Source organism: Giraffa tippelskirchi, chromosome 5 (assembly GCF_054371585.1).
Source record: "Giraffa tippelskirchi isolate mGirTip1 chromosome 5, T2T-mGirTip1v1.2.pri, whole genome shotgun sequence".
Lineage (NCBI taxonomy): Eukaryota > Metazoa > Chordata > Mammalia > Artiodactyla > Giraffidae > Giraffa > Giraffa tippelskirchi.
The window spans coordinates 20,233,947-20,245,910 of record NC_137279.1 but is presented as its reverse complement, the minus strand read 5'-3'; the positions used below and the strand labels follow the sequence as shown (position 1 = coordinate 20,245,910).

The 11,964-nt window shown below is 48.5% G+C and overlaps 1 protein-coding gene across 3 annotated transcripts in view; it reads left to right on the top strand.

Annotated features, from left to right (window-relative positions):
* The window catches only part of LOC145504693 (uncharacterized), a 171,812-nt gene continuing 159,848 nt past the window's right edge, over positions 1 to 11,964 (top strand). For all 3 annotated transcript variants that reach the window (XR_014052426.1, XM_081485987.1, XM_081485986.1), the window contains exon 1: positions 1 to 288. The gene's annotated coding sequence lies outside the window, so the exon portion shown is untranslated. The remainder of the gene's footprint in view (positions 289 to 11,964) is intronic.

Genomic DNA, 11,964 nt, shown 5'->3' with positions numbered 1-11,964 from the left:
GAGACCAGAGAGAGAAAGTCTGCAGGGCTGGATGCAGGAGAACCACTGAGGCAGGAGCAGGGTCCTCCCAGAGCTGGGGCCTTGCTGTGGTTGACGGCAGGCTCAGACTCTACAAGGGCCACCTCCCAGGAGTAGCTCCTGGCGGAGCGTGCTCTGAAGATCCTGACCGCAGAACAGGAGGCTGCATTGCCCGCTGCCTCTTCTCGATTCCCTGCTTGTGGGAGACCTGCTCAGAGAGTCCTGCCTCTCTGGAAGCCTGGGTTTTTCCAAAGGGCCTGCTGGCGGGAGGTAAGTGGACACACAAGGGGCAGGAGGGACGGTGATAGGACCGTGGCCAAGGCAGACTCCCCGATGGCAGCTGCTGGCCCTGCAGCAGTGTCTCCAGGGTGCTTGGTGCTGAAGCTGTCCTTCGGGATGAATCTTAGGCCTCGGGCACATTGCTTCCCTGCTTCAGCTGCCCACCCCCAATCCTGGGGCCTCCTGGAGGGATCCCAAGGCAGGGCTTGCTGTTGCTCTGAAAGGGTCTGCTGGCTGCACAGGAAGTAAAGCACGGCGGGAGGAAGCCTGTTTGCTCACCAGGCCTGGGTACAACAGGAAAAAGTGGTGTGTGTCCACACAGAAGGACTTAAAGCTGACATAAAGCCCTGCCTGGTTCACTATGCCTTTGGTAAGGCTGCTCTCACCACAGGGCACGTTCCTCCATTCTACCTCTCAAAGCCCCAGCCGCTGGTGGTGACAGAGGTCAAACTAGAGGTTCAAGGGAGGGTTCTAGAGTGCTGATAATATCCTTTTCTTGACCTGGGTGGTGGTGATATGGGTGTGTGCTATGTATAAACATGTATTCATCAAACCGCAGATGCTAGATGTTACAGCTGCTTTGGAAAACAGTTTGGCAGTTCCTCAAAAATTTAACATGGAGTTACCACTATGACCCAGCAATTCCACTCCTCGGTATACACCCTGAAGAGTTGAAAACATATGCTACACACACACACACACACACACACACACACACAACATGTGCATGAATATTTATAGCAGCATTATTCATAATAGCAAATGTTCATCAGCTGGTGATGAATAACAAACAAAATTCTATCTGTCCATACCATGGAATATTACTCAACCATAAAAAGCAATCATGTACTGATACATGCTGTGACATGAGTGGACCTTGAAAACATTATGCTAAGTGAAAGAAGCCAGTCACAAAGGACTACACAGGATTTTATTTATAAGTCCAGAATAGGTAACTCCACAGAGATAGAAAATAGATTGGTGATTGCTAGGGGCTGAAGGAGGGGGAAGTGGAGAATGAGTGCTAATGGATATGGGATTTCTTTTTGGGGGTGATGGGAATGTTCTGGAATTACATAGTGGCAATAATTATACATCTCCATGACTATATGAAAGACGATTCAAGAATACACTTTAAAAGGGTGAATTTTATAGTGTGAGAATTGTATCTCAAAAACTGGATCTTGTTCTCCTTGATCTACGAATGCTATACCTTAATAATTTCTTTAAAGTTGAAAAGTGAAGATGCCACTACTCTTGCTATGTTCCTGGTTCTTAAGAAAAGTCACTGCCAAAGTGTCGCCTCCTCTATGACAGCTCCCTGATCCCTGCTCTGAGCTCCTTCAGCGTTTAGTTTAGTCCCGACACCCCGCTAACTGCTCACTACTTGGAGAGCCTGGCCGTTCAGAGTGCAGCTGAGGGCCAGCATGCCTGCATCTCTAGGAGGCTTTTTAGATATGCAGCATTTCAGGCCCCTCAACCTGCTACGTCAGACTCTGTCTTTCAAAAAGATTGCCAGGGAATTCACATGCGCATTAATGGTTGAGAAACACTGCTCTTGCAGGCTTCCCCCAGCCTCCTCCTCCTCCATCCACTGCCTACACCTGAAGGCTCTTTTTGTCTCTCCCCACCTGGTGCTCATCAGCATGTGTGGATTCAGTGCTAGTGGCCTCAGAACTAAAGTCAATACCTACTTGAAGACCAGGATAGAGAAACTAAAATCTGGGGACACTTCGGTCAGATAAAAAGAGTGTGTAAACTCTGCACATCCAAAGTGAGGTCCTCAAATATCATCTCCCACTGAAAGGCACCAGGGCCTTGGGAGAGATGGCTGATTCTAAGTCTAAGCAGAAGCCATACAAGATGAGGCTTGTTTAAAATGTACAAGTCTTCTCTGTGTTGTGCTGTGCTCAGTCATGTCTGGCTCTTTGAGACCCCATAGATTGTAGCCCACTAGGCTCCTCTGTCCATGGGATTTTCCAGGCAAGAATACTGGAGTGGGTTGTCATTTCCTCCTCCAGGGCATCTTCCTGACTAAGGGATCGAACATGAATCTACTTGTGTCTCCTGCATTGCAGGCAGATTCTTTACCACTGAGCCACCAAGGATTATAGTGTTCTCTAGTCATGTTTAAAAGATTCAGGAATCAAGTGGAAGAGACTCACACTGGTCAAAATGGGAAGCATCAACTGCAACGAATTGACACACATGTTTAAAAAGCCATGAATTCATAGTAATACTAAAACCTAAACTCTGTTCACTGTTGGAGGATGGTAGGAAAGCAATTCATTGTTTTGAAATGGTAAATGGAGGAGAGCAAACAATTATCTTGGGTGTGAAACAGTAGATAAATAGCAGTATCTGATTCTATCATTCTTCCTTTATTTATAAGCTGGAATACTTCTATGAAGGAGAAAATGATAGAATCAGATATTACTATTTTGAAACAGTAGATCTTTCAAAAGATTCAGGCATTGACCATCTGCAGCATCTAATACGGAAAGAGACAGACAGACATCACATGCCTCCTATTGGAAGAATATCCACCACTGAAACCAAACCTGAACATTATTACGCTCTAGATTACTGATTTACAGGAAAAATATGGACAGAGATCCTGTAAAATTATACCATAGAAAGGTTAGCAGCAAAATCTAGATTGTGGTTAAATCTACAGGATAAAGAACCCAGTGTCTTCAACAAACAAATTACAAGAAAAAAAAGAAAAAAGATTAAAGCAGTTGAAAGTCAAAGCAACCAATTTCAACAGATGAACCTCATTTCAACCCTGATTCAAACTGTTTTCCTAAAAATCCATTTATGACAATTTTTAGACAATTGGGAAATTTTTAAAAAATATTTGTTTTATATCAGAACACAGTTGATTACAGAGGTACAGCAAAGTGATTTGTGATTCAGTTATACCCATAGAAGTAGCCGTTTTTCTTTTCAAATTCTTTTTCCATTTAGGTTATTATAGAATCTTGAGCCAAGTTTCCTGTGCTATATAGTAGGTCCTTGATGGTTATCCATTTTAAATATAGTAGTGTGTACATGTCAATCCCAAACTCCCAATCTATCTGTCCTTGCTCACTACTTTCTCCTCTGGTAACTGTAAGTTCCTCTCTAAGTCTGTGAGTGTTTCTGTTTTGTAAATAAGTTCATTTGTATCATTTTTTTTAATATTTTGTATATTAATGGTACCATATGATATTTAAGAGACAAGTGGGAAATTTAAACACTAGGAATTACTGGCTATGATACAAAAAGTTCTTTTTGATTTACTAAAACTTTTACAGATGAAATAGTATGATATCTGGGATTTGCTTCAAAATAATAGAAGATGGGCTAAATGGAAGAGGGTGGGAAATGGAACCAGTTTGGTTATTTTGGGGGTTGGTAGGTTGATGGGTGTGTAGTAGTTCATGATACTAATCTACCTACTTTGGCGTATGTTCAAAGGTCTCTAAAATTAAAAAAACTAAAACAAACAAAAGATTTATAACAAAGTGTTATGTAAGAAAAACAAACATATAAACAAAACAAAAGAGAGTTTAGGTAAAGGATCCATAACTAAGAACAATAATATCACCTTTCTTGTTTCCTTCTCAACATACTTGCTTTCTCATAACTAGATTTTCTATAACATAATAATTTGCCTTCAGAGGTGTTCTACAGAATGAGACTCTCAACTCACCATCCAAAAATGAAGCAGAAACTTAAACCTTTATGAAAACTCAAGGAGAAAGAATTGGATACAGAAATAATTATGGGTGAGGCATGAGTGTAGCTGAATTCACACCAGAGGTCCACCAGCTGAGGGCAGGACCAAGCTGCAGAGGTGCTTATGACTGCGCTGGGGGTGGTAGTGTGTCTGTGGGTTTCAACCCTGCCTGCATGGGCGAATCACCTGGAAAGCTCTGGAAACACACGGATGCCCAGGATTCTACCCTAGCCCCATTAAATCTCTGCAGGAGGCCTGCGGTTTCAGTGATTGCCAATCCCTGCCCCACCCCCCCAGGTGACTGATCCTGACACACGGCCAGAGAGAGAAAGGACTGCAGCCAGCTTGCTCATATTTAAATAGCTGGGTAAACCTGCTGGGAAATGCTGGTGGCCGCCACTGCCAGATAAATGACAAAGTGAGTTGGTGAGTGAAACACTGGGCGTCAACAGCATTCTGTTTGCTGTGAGTCACCTGAGGCCATTTGGAGCCACTGTGTCCAACCTGAGTCACTTCTCTCTGGGTCTCGGGTGTGGCTGAGATCCAAGGAGGCCACAGGTTGGCTCCTGTGGGCTCAGCTGTGGGCTCCTGGGCTGCAGGTTTTGGCAGCACATACGTAGCAAGCACCGAAGGTAAACAGCTGGCCAGCGGAAGTTGTGGTCGGGATCAAGTTTGGGGAGGAAAGGTTTGGGGTCCACAAAGGTGGCCTCCTGCTGCATGCCGGACTGTGAGTCAACCCCAGGAACACCCAGCGGCTAAGAGGGCAGCGCCAAGCCCAGATTCCATCTCTAAGGCAACAAAAGCCCTTCCTCAGGATCTAGGGCTGGTGCTGAATGGCGACTTTCATCAGGGCCACCGTAGAAAGTTAAACTGACTAACTGACATGGAACAGAGTTTGAAGTCAGTGTGTCAGAAGCCATGGCCCCCTGGCAATTGAGGCAGGCAGTTTCTAAGCAATTATGGTTCATTATGGGCTTCCCTGGTGGCTCAGCCAATAAAGAATCTGCCTGCAATGCAGAGTGCCTGGGTTTAATCCCTGGGTTGGGAAGATTCCCTGGAGAAGGGAATGGCAACCCACTCCAGTATTCTTGCCTGGAGAATTACATGAACAGAGGAGCCTGGCGGGCTATAGTCCATGGGGTTGCAAAGTCGGACATGACTGAGTGACTAACACTTTCAAGGGAAAATGTGATTTGAGTTTCCAAAATTCCATTCCCAGGTCTTCACCATGGCACAGACCAAGGTCCCCTCACCACAGGGTAGAGGTGGCTGGACATCTCCCTGGCCTGTGTGGGTGCTGCTGGGCCTCCCTCTGATCCAGCAGGAGTCTGTCACTCTCAGCCCAGAGGGGCGTCCCACTCCCACACAGGGGCCATGACTCAGCGGACCTCCTACCACACCCTCATTCCGCTCTGGGTGTGACCCACCCTTTGACCTTCCCCTTGCCTCAGCGCCACCCACGTGTACCTGCTCTGACTGCTGGGCAGCTCAGCATTGCTCAAGGCTCCTAGCCCTGGAGTCCTTCTGGTTTGGCCTCTCCCAGGAACATCCCTTCTCAGGCAGTCCTACTCATTATGTCCTGGCCTTCCTGGGCCCTTGCCCTCTCTGGCCCTGGCCCTAGGGGTCCAGGCATCCCTCACCTGCTTCCAGGTAACAAGAAAGCAGGAATCTGGATCGCATCACTGGACAATGATCAATTTAAAACTCTTAAGGAGCATCACACTTTGGTGCAGCAGGGTCCACATGGGGCTGGAGGAAGGCAGTGTGAGATTGAGTGTGAGGGCAGGATCTGTGGCCTCTGGAATCAGGACAGTTCCCTGGGGGAGGTGGGACTTGAAGCAGGAGGACAGGCTGTGTGTGAGTCTGGGGGTGCGAAGTGGAGGGACTGGGCAGCAGGAACAAGTCACCTCCCTACTCTAGCTGACAAGCCCCAACCTGTTTTGGCCTTCTGCCACCTCTCACACCTCATCTTCTACCACTGCCCCTCCCTCTCTTGGCTCTTGAGTGTCACTTTGTCACACTGTCCCCTCTGCCTAGAATAATGCCAGCATGCAGGAGGTGGATCAGGGGCTGTTGTCCTAGGGTGGTGAGCAGAAGTTTCTCTGAGGAAGTGACTTGTGGGTAGCCTTGAATACCTATTGGAGAAAGCCATGCAAATACATGCATGTGTACACACATGTCTTCACGATGTCTTGATTTTCTACAAATGGTGCTCAGTGAGGCTCCCAGCCCCCTGTGGAGAGGTATCCAGAACTTTCAGGCAGCCTCAGGGATGGGAATGCACACCTGGTCGGCTGGGGGAGTCCTGCTCAGGCTGCCAGGAACCACTTTCCTATTCCCACCTCAGAGGGAAATGTCAGGGTCTGGTGGGCAGAGGACAAGCCGGGTGCATTCACGTGTTCTATTACCCCCCAGCCGGAAGCAGCATCCTCAGGGCACACCACGCTCCCCTTCTCCGAAGCCCCCCCGCCCTTCCCCTCGCCCAGCCTTTCCCCAAGAAGCACTGAGACCCATAAGATAGCTACCCTGCCTCCAGGGCGGAGTGCAGTTTCCTGGGCAGCTTCCTTCCGATGTCAGGGACTGAAGTTTTAAGGACCAGGGAGCTCAGTGAGTAAATGACTGTGACTAAGGCATGGACCTCAAGGTTCCCTATGCATAGACTGGTAATAGGCCTCTCGCTTCTGCCACGGGCTGTGATACAGTCCAGCCGCCCAGAACATGACACTGGGGGAAATTTCAAGCGCCGCTGAAATTAGTAGATGTTACTGTCTTCATCCACGCTGTTGCTATTACTACCATTCCGGCTTCTCCTTTTGCTAAAAGTGGATTCGTTCCCGGCAAGGGAACGATAGCAACCTGACCCCGCGCATCGCTCGGCGCCAGGCATTGTTCTCGGTGGCCAGCCCCCGCGGAGGGAGGGAGACGGGCTCGCAGGGTGCAGTTCTCGCCGTGCCCACTGGGTGGCGCAGGCGCCGCACTCCGTAGGGAGCTGAGCACCAGAGGCCAGGGGCTGACCTCTAAGGAAAGGGTCCCCGGAGGAGGAGGACCCCTCCATCTGTCACAGGGGACCCCGGCCTCGCAGCCCGGACCTGGGAGGTCCGCTGCAGCCTCATCCAGGCTCGGTTCCGACACATGCCTTCCCTTTGCTTTCCAGAATCTTCTCTCCTGGGGATTCTCATCTCACAGAGCAGGCTCCAAGGCCAGGGCTTGGCCACAGATGTGCTGGAGTCCGGGGAAGGAAGTGCGGGCGGAGCGGGGAGAGGGAGGAGGGGAGCTCTTGCAGAGTGAAATGAGGAGGCCCAAGGCGGTCAGTGGTCAAGGCCAGACCTGCGGTCAGCCTTCTTGGTTTGGTAGTAAACCAGCCTGTCGCATCCTGATCTCCTGCAGATGTTGGGAGGGCGGTGGCAGGGTGGGTGGTCTGGGGGAATGGGGTGCTGTCCTGGGAGATGGGAATGGAGAAGGGAGATGGAGGTAGAGAAGCAGAGAGTAGCCGGGCTAGACACCTTGTCAAGTAGGCCCCAGGCTTGCTAGGGTGAGGTGGGGGCCCTCCCCTCCCCACGACTTCCTTGCCCTCCTGGGTACAGTTGTTTGGCATTTTCTTCCAAGGTTCTCAGATGCTTGTGGAAACCTGCCGTCTCCCCTACTTCTGACTTGATCCTTCTGCCTCTGGGCAATGCCCCGTTTGCCCAATTCGAATCTGCCTTTTGCTTGTGAGAAGAGAAACAGATGAGCACTGGCGCTTTCTGGGGAGAGTGGCGGGGAGGAAGGGGGGGGACCAGGAAGTGGAGCTGGAACAGGCACCTGGGGATTTATGGGCACCTTGAGTATACGTCTTAGGGCACTAACCCGCCTCCTGCTTCCTTGGCACATCAGCACCACCCCTGGGATATTTTTCCTCAGGTAGCAGGGCCCTCGTTCAAGTTCATTGTCCAACTATGTCCGAGAGAGTTGAAGAGCAACGTCAGGATAACGTGCCCCTGGGCTATTTGTATAAAATGCAGATTCCACCTTCTTCCTAAAGATTCTAATTCGAGAAGATGAGGATGGGGCCCAGGAATCTGCATTTTAACAAACACTGGAAGAGATTCCCAGGCACGGTGGCTAGGTTCCACTTGAAGAAATACCAGCCGAAGCTTTGGGGCATTATGTTCCACTGAGAGAAGCCTAGAGTCAGCAGTTCCTCCTTCCTTTCTGAGCATCTCCTCTGGCTTGGTGTGACTTCAGGTTCAGCAACTCTAGAGCATTTTTTTCCCCTGCACTCAGCCTCTTCAGCTTTCCCAGGCCTGGTTTTTCTTATTTTTCTTTCTCCTAACCTCACTGGAACATTGAGCTCCATTCTTTCAGTAGGTAAGCTCTTTATTAGCATCAGCCTAGAATTTTGGGAAGCCTCAAACAGTTGTGCAGCGTTGGATAAATCCTGTAAGAAATGAAATTGTCATTTGCCAGCCATTATTATGGAACCTGCGTTCTGCAACCATGTAATTTTCTTTTCTTAAATGGTTCTGATTTGAGTCTAAAACACCTCCCTTCCCGTCCCACCCCCGTTCCTCTGAGCCTCCTGAACTCCAGATCTTTGTGCTGTCAATCACAATTTTTTTCATTCTTTTTATTCTTCATGGAATGAGAGAGGCACAAACAATGTTTTTAAATAAAATTTAGAAAATGTCTACATGTCCTTATCTCCTGGAAGAACTTTAAGTAACTACATTTCCCTGGGGTTTACTTTCCTGCCTGGCTCAACCTGCTATCATAAAAATAGAAAGTTGGCAGACAAATATATTATACAGAGTCCACAGAGTTGGGTATTTCCTTATTGCATTTTTAAGAGCAGTATTTTGTAATTGCTGTGATAATACAAGGGATGATATTTGTGAGAGTAAGCCCAGAGCACCTTCCCTGCTGGTGTCTGCCCTCTAATAACCCCGTGCGATGATGGCGACGCAGCACCAGGAGGGGATCATCACAGAACATTAATAAGGCGGAAGCTGAGAGCTGGCGCCAGGAGAGCTGCAGAGACAGAAAGCATTAACTAGGCCAGACGGGCCCATCATTTTTGCACTTTGAGCAAGAAGTGAGAAATGGAAAACATTCTCTCTACCTTCCCAGCATTGATGTCTTAGAGCTGTAGTGCTGGTGAAGAGACCCGTGGACTGCAAGGAGATCAAACCAGTCAATCCTAAAGGAATTCAACCCTGAATATTCATTGGAACGGTGGGCTGAGGTGGAAGCTCCAATACTTTGGCCACGTGCTGCAAACAGCTGACTCATTGGAAAAGACCCTGATGCTGGGAAAGATTGAAGGCAGGAGAAGAGGGCGACAGAGGATGAGATAGTTGGATGGCATCACCGACTCAATGGACATGAGTTTGAACAAACTCTGGAAGATAGTGAAGGACAGGGAAGCATGGCGTGCTGCAGTTCATGGGTTGCAAAGAGTCGGACATGGCTGAGCAACTGAACAGCACCACCACCTTCCCAGCAAACACAGGGCCTGGCTCAAAATTTCCTCTGACTTTGTGTCCCCAAGACGCTGGCTTCCCAATTACATGGAGCCAGATCCAAAAAGAAACTGTTCAAGAGAGTTCAGGAAAATGACTGTTCCCTCAGCTCTGTGAGGACACATGGGCTCTGGCTGAGATGAGAGATTTGAGAGGGTCATAATTGAGCTCCAGATGCATCTAGAACCCTCTCAAAATTTCACTTTTCTAGAATGTTTTGTCACTTTCTAAAAATTATATTTTCAAGTTAGATTCTGCAATGTGTTTTACACTATTTATTGGGTCTTTAAGAAAGAGATCATGCATTTCCTTGCTGGGCAGAAGGGTGCTAGACTTGCAGGAATCTTCTGGGTTGTAGCTACAGAAACATAGTTCAGCTTATTTGCTCACCAGGGACAACTTGCTCTGCAGCAGCCACAGCGGCCCCAGGGACCCCACGGGCTGTGAGGGCCTCTAGCCCAGGACTAGATCAGGAACACACCCGGGTCCTCCGGGGAGCCACTGGGCTCCAGGTCACTGCCTCTGCAAGATTTGTTTGACCATGCACGTGCCAGGGGTGTGTTTCCACTTCTTACATTTGCTCATTCTTCCTGAGAGGGGCCCATGTCATTGTCTGTTTACAGAGCAGGAAAGCAAGGCTGAGGGAGGCTAACAACTGGCCCTGAGTCACAATCCCCCACTGAACGTGGCGCCGCCCATCTTAGCACCCTGGGTGTTCTAGGCACCCAGGGTATATGCAATGAAGGACAGAAGGGGGGCTCAGGGATCAAGCCCAGCTGCTGTGATTTACAATCCAGAGTCTTTCCACCTCATAAAAAAGCCAGGAAAAGGATCTTCGGCTTTTCCACTGAAGACCCAAGCAATCCACGTCCCCACCTTTTCTGCTCTGATTCTGGAGCTGCGAAAGCCAGTCACCATTTCCTGCCTTAAAACCGAAGAATAAATTCTACAGTCATAAATATGAACATCACAAAGGACACGCTCTGGCCCATGGGGAGGACAAGTAGCTACAGTTACAAAGAGCTTTGAGATTTATTTCATAAGTCACCACCAGGCCATCTCAGAATGGCATTTGGGAGACAGAGAAAATGAAAGTGTTGCCACTCTGATTTGTTACTTGCCATAACACCAAGCAAAGGACTGGGGGACGATCCTGGGCCAAACTTGGAGGGCCGGGAGGAATGTGCCTATGTCATGTAGACATAATCCAGAGAAGCTTATTTCAGACAGAACATTTTGCCTCTGAAAATCCTGAAAACTTCCTAGCCCTTGAATGTGGTAGGGTTTATCTGAACATTTTAGAAACCATTTAAGCACACGCAGTGGAGAAGAGGAGAGGGAGTGGTGGTCTTTAAAGAGTGGTCTCTTGAGCTTCCCTGGTGGCTCAGACGGTAAAGAATCTGCCTGCAATGCAGGAGACCCAGGTTCAATCCCTGGGTTAGGAAGATCCCCTGAAGAAGGAAATGGCAATCCACCCCAGTATTCTTGCCTGGTAAATCCCATGGACAGAGGAGCCTGGTGGGCTGTAGTCCATCCGGTCGCAAATGAGTAAGACACAACTTAGAGATTAAACAACAACAAACTCCGTTTTGAGGGCCACCCAAAAATGAGACGGGCAGAAAACTGAGGTCTTGCCAGAGTGGTTTTACAGACAGAAACTCAAAGAGAAAAAATGTCCCAAGAGAATACATGATATGACTGATGGTGACATGAAGTGAAAAGGCTGTCATAAATTCTAATAAAAAATATGATGGACAGATGGTCCCCAGATGCTCATTTGAGACCTGGTTCAGGTCTTGCCTCTTCCAGGGAGGTGCTTGTAGCAACACCAGCATCTAAACTCTTTCCCTTCTTTAACCTCATCTGAAGTTTCATAACAAGCAGAATACATCACAGTATTAAGAAATCCAGTCTTAACTGGATTTGACTGGACTCCTTTCTTTAGAATCCACTTCGGGGTGGAAACCACTTCCTCAATGAGACGAATGATGCCTCGTTAGCATTGCCTTTAGATCCAGGCAAGAGGAAGCCTGTTCCTGGTGCAGCACTTTCATGGGTTAAGTCCATATTCTGACTTCTGGAATATTCCCCAGGTGCTCAGGGCCACATAGGCCCCTCTTCACCTCTGTCTCTCCTGGACAGACAACATTGCCAGTCCCTGAACGGCCAAAGGGGAGCTATTTGCAGTGGGTCTGCTTGGACACAGAGCTGGCAGTCCACCAGCCCCGGGTGAGAGTTTTCACGGTGCCAGAGCCTGCTGAGAAGAAACGGGGAGTGGACCACAGGCTGGGCTCCAGGACCGTCTCCCTTCGCTACCGCATTCTAGTACAGAATTCTGAGGAGGCCAGAAATTCTCCATGTGAACTGGACTTTCCAGCCTCGTGTTGCTCTGAGGAACTTAAGGCAATGATATGGGGGCACTTCACAGACATGCTAGTAAAGTAA